The sequence below is a fragment of the Atta colombica genome, unplaced genomic scaffold (assembly GCF_001594045.1).
Source record: "Atta colombica isolate Treedump-2 unplaced genomic scaffold, Acol1.0 scaffold175, whole genome shotgun sequence".
In the NCBI taxonomy this organism is placed as follows: domain Eukaryota; kingdom Metazoa; phylum Arthropoda; class Insecta; order Hymenoptera; family Formicidae; genus Atta; species Atta colombica.
The window spans coordinates 126757-131361 of NW_017259266.1; positions in this window are offsets into that span (position 1 = coordinate 126757).

Consider the following 4605-nt stretch of genomic DNA (forward strand, 5'->3'; position numbering starts at 1 on the left):
AAAGTTAATATAATTTCAAAGCATTGTATATATTGTGTTACATTAGAAATTAATCTATGTAACTTTTAAGTAAAAACAAAATCATATTTAATGATGATTTAACAAATTTATATAATCGCGCCGATCACAGAAACAGTGGCCAAGAAAAATGAAGAAGGAAGTCGATATTACGAAAATTTACGCTCGAATCGCCTCGTTATTCGCCAAGAATTGGACACTACAATATTTTCCGCTCAAGAAATCCTCCGCACGGAAGAATTACAGTTCTGATTTTTACTTTTCGTTCGTATTTTGTAAAGCAACTTGATAGGAAATCCAATGTCGCTCGTTTGTACGCCATCGCAAAACAACGTGATCAATTTGCTCATGAATGAAGAGCTTATTTTGTGACCTTTTGGATCTTGACGAGGCCGTCAAATGATATATCTTCTATGATGTCGCAATGATTTATTACATACATATTATAATAGTAGTAACACGAGTTGAAAGATGAACAGCTATTGTAAGTGTACTAACGGATATTAAGTATTTCGTGTGTGTCGCGCAACATCGTTTTGACAGATGAAACATAAATTTCTTCCGGTAGTTTTGTCTTTTGTCGCGAACAAGCTGATTAAACTGGTCGTGGGGTAGTAGATATAAACATTTCCGCTTTGTTGTTAACGTAACAACTCTTCTCTAAACGTAAAGACAAGCATTATTTACAAGCTCTTGTAAATAATGGCTTTTATATCTCTGCGAAAAACATAATATAAATTTAATAATAATATGCATTATTTTGCTTTCTAAAAGATATGTAAATACAGGACTTTATTTTAGTATGATTAAATCGAAAGTAAAAGTAAATATTAAATTGCAATATGTATTTGTTAAATAACCAATTTATTCCAATTCTATATATCTAATTGTGCATTTTTAAACATCTCAACAGAGTTACAGATTCAAGAAATTTTTAAAAAAAGAATACAATGTAAGCATTATTCTTATTAACATTGATGTCAGTATATAAAAGAGTGTTTCTTGAAATTTCCATATAAATTAATATAAAATTTAAATTTACATACAAATTTATATGTAAACAACTACTATTATATAAGCAAATTAAGCGACGTTTGAAAATTGACACTACGACATTTACATTACGTTGTGGGATGTAGACAATATATTCTGCAATGCTATTTGATGTAGTTAATTTAATGGTCGACTGACGTGTCATTCTATTTTGAATACGAAAAACTAGCGCGTAGTTGGCTATTACCTAATTAATTAGGAATATGCCTTTCTATTTCATATTCTTGAATGAGTCTCGAAGAAACATTTATTTCTAGGTGACTGGCCGTTTGCTTTGATTATCTGCTTGTACTAAATCTTAACGCGCCATGTGATACATCTCGTACATTTCCGGAGCGCATTAACACACACGCCTTTGCGTCGCTCGATGTCATAATAAAAATAAAAAGGAATCCGAAGAGATTAGCGCTATTCGCATTTTCACAGCATTAAAGCTCGAAAAAAAGATTAAAAGTGGAATCGCGTTAGAGAACTCTCCTTAAATGACATATTTGCTGCGCATTTTGAATTGTACAATTTTTCAAAATAAAATGTACGTCTGCATATAATTAAATATTAAATGTGTGCAAATGGATTAACTTTATCAAGGAGAGTAGATTACAAGAGACATTAATATGGCTATAGTTTACATTTTACATCAATTTTGTATTGAATTACTGTTTTTTCAATGTTCGTCAAAAGTCAAACGAGTCGATTGGTTTCTCGGCACTCAATTGCATCCCGTGTAAACAATTGAGAGTTGTGAAACAAGCATTGTTGTTCCTGGGTTGACAATTAATTTTGATATGAATGTTCCGCGAATATTCGTTATTCTTTGTGGAGCACTTTGACGTGTATCCAACAACAATCACGGCAGAAGCAACTTTGAGAAGCTCTGGAATGTAAATCGAAAACCGTTCGGGTTTTCCAACACGAACTGAACAGGGGTGTTTGTTACATGCTTCACTACCTCCTCAGTTAGTATATAACAAGTAAAGGATTGCTACTCTCTTGGGACCAAAAATAATTTCCTGATGCGGTTTATATCAGATTGTTCTTTCTCTTTCCTCTCAATCTCTTGAATGAAAATTGTGATTGTTTGCGCATCATTACGAAAATGGAATTATTTGTCATTCGCTGCTGATATGACTTTGATAATTTGATTGAAAACACTCGACATATAATTGGAAACATACATTTGATTATTACTATCTTTCTCTTATGTTGATCTAGGATAAAAGTGTCATGCGATTATTTGTTCATCCAAATAAAATTATTTGCCATTTGTTGCTGATATGACTTTGATAAATTATAATTTATGAGAACATTTGACATAATTAGAAATATACAATGATTAATATTGATTATACTTATATATTATAATTAATAATATATTAATTAGAAAACAAAGCAATAACGTGAACTTTTATCCATTCTATGATTTATATAATAGAAAAATCATAGATTGATGGAGTAAATCACCGGAAATCTAATAAAAAATATTTTCATTCTATTCAGTAACAGTTTCACTTATTATTATGTTTTTATTAACGCTGCGTTAATAATAAATTTCATATTTAAAGATATAAAAATAATTAACGATGCACATGACTTGTTTTTGTGATACTTGCAGTGACGATAAGAAATAGATTTAAAATTAAATAAAGACATATTTATCGACATTTGTAATTAATGCAAAAATTTAGTACAGATATATAGGGTGAATTACTTAAGACCGATCCGAATAACATCCACAGTTTTGAAAATAGGAAAAAATGTTTCAGATAAAAGTGGAATGATTTCAAGGATATATTTTGATCTTTTCATACTGTCTTTTTTCTAGGAGGAAACATCAAAAAGATATGAAGGTCACTTTTTTTTTAAACAGAATTGTATAATTTTTTTTACACAATATTCCTCTAATTATTCTGCATATAAAAGTAAAAGTAGAGATATCAAAAACCAATAGTTAAGATATTTTTTAAAATACTTTTATGGACATATAAAATGAGATAAATGTATTTTCTTTCCATCAATTGTTTTTATCTCATTATTTTATTCATAAAAGTATTAAGGTATGATTATTAAAAAATTAATAGTTTACGAGTTTCGTTTATTAATAGTTTCATTTAACATTTTATGTCAATGTATACTAGAATAAAGTATAACATAGCGTAATTACTTTAAATATTTTTACCTTAATATTTTCATATGCAGAATAATTAGAAGAATCATGTTACATAAAAAAAATTATACAATTCCATTAAAAAAAATGAAGGTGACCTTCCATATCTTTTTGACGCTTCCACTTAGAAGAAAAACAATAATGATCAAAATACATCCCCCTTGAAACTATTCCACTTTCATCTGAAACATTTTTTCCTATTTCCAAAACTGTGTTATTCAGATGGCCAGTCTTAAGTGACTCACCTTATATTTAAAACTTATCACTTATATACGTCTTTGAAATATAAGAATAAATTAAATAGATTCGGACAGAAAAAATAGGATTGAAAATTTGCACTTTTAAAGTTATTTAAAGAAAATTTGTTCCTGTTAATATTATAATTAATATCTTGCTAAAAATCAGAAGTCGCATATAAATATAAAAAAATATAATCTTGGAAAGAATAATTTATATTTTATTTATTGTTTTTTTTTATTTTTATATATATTATATTCTATATATACTTCTTATCATTGTTACAAATGTAAATGTAAGGATCAATTTTAGATATTTGCATCGACATTTAAATTAATTCTAGGAAATTCAGTTACAATTACTTATCTTGCCATTATAGCATGAATAATCATTTCATGTTCAATATGTCAAACTTACTTCGTTTCAAATATAACTTTGTTTACTTACATTGTATCTAATATCAAAGTTAAATTAACGCAAATGATGATGGTATATATTCAATAATGCAGGATTAAAAGATATTTCCAGAGAAAGCTTTCTGCATCGATATTTTATCACATGACTTTGTTTTAAAAAAAAGAAAAGTGAAACGAAGAAAATATCTTTTACATAAAAAAATGACTTATTTTTTAACAAAATTCCGTCTCTCAGTGACATTATTATGTAAAAATCCTACAACACTTCATGAATAATGTAAATATTTCTGATACCGAATTTTTAAGAGTAGTTGTACCATTCTCTTTCTTTCTCTCGTAGAATCTTACGAGCAATATTTTTTACAGGGTTCACTGAAATAATCGCTTTATCTTTAATCAAATTTACTAACACATTTAGTCACAATTTATTTTCATTTGTTTACAAATGTGTGCTACATTAAAAAATATTTTACATAATGTCAACAATATTTTACAAAAAATATTATTGAAAAAAATAGAAATATAAAATAGGATCTTGAATCGCGAAAATATAGGAAGACAGTAAAAAAAATTTAATTTTTACATACCTTACAATAATATAAAATAATCCAAATATGAAGCAAAAAAAAACTCTAAAAGGGTAATAAAACATCTACACACACACACACACATACACACACACACACACACACACACACACACACACACACACACACA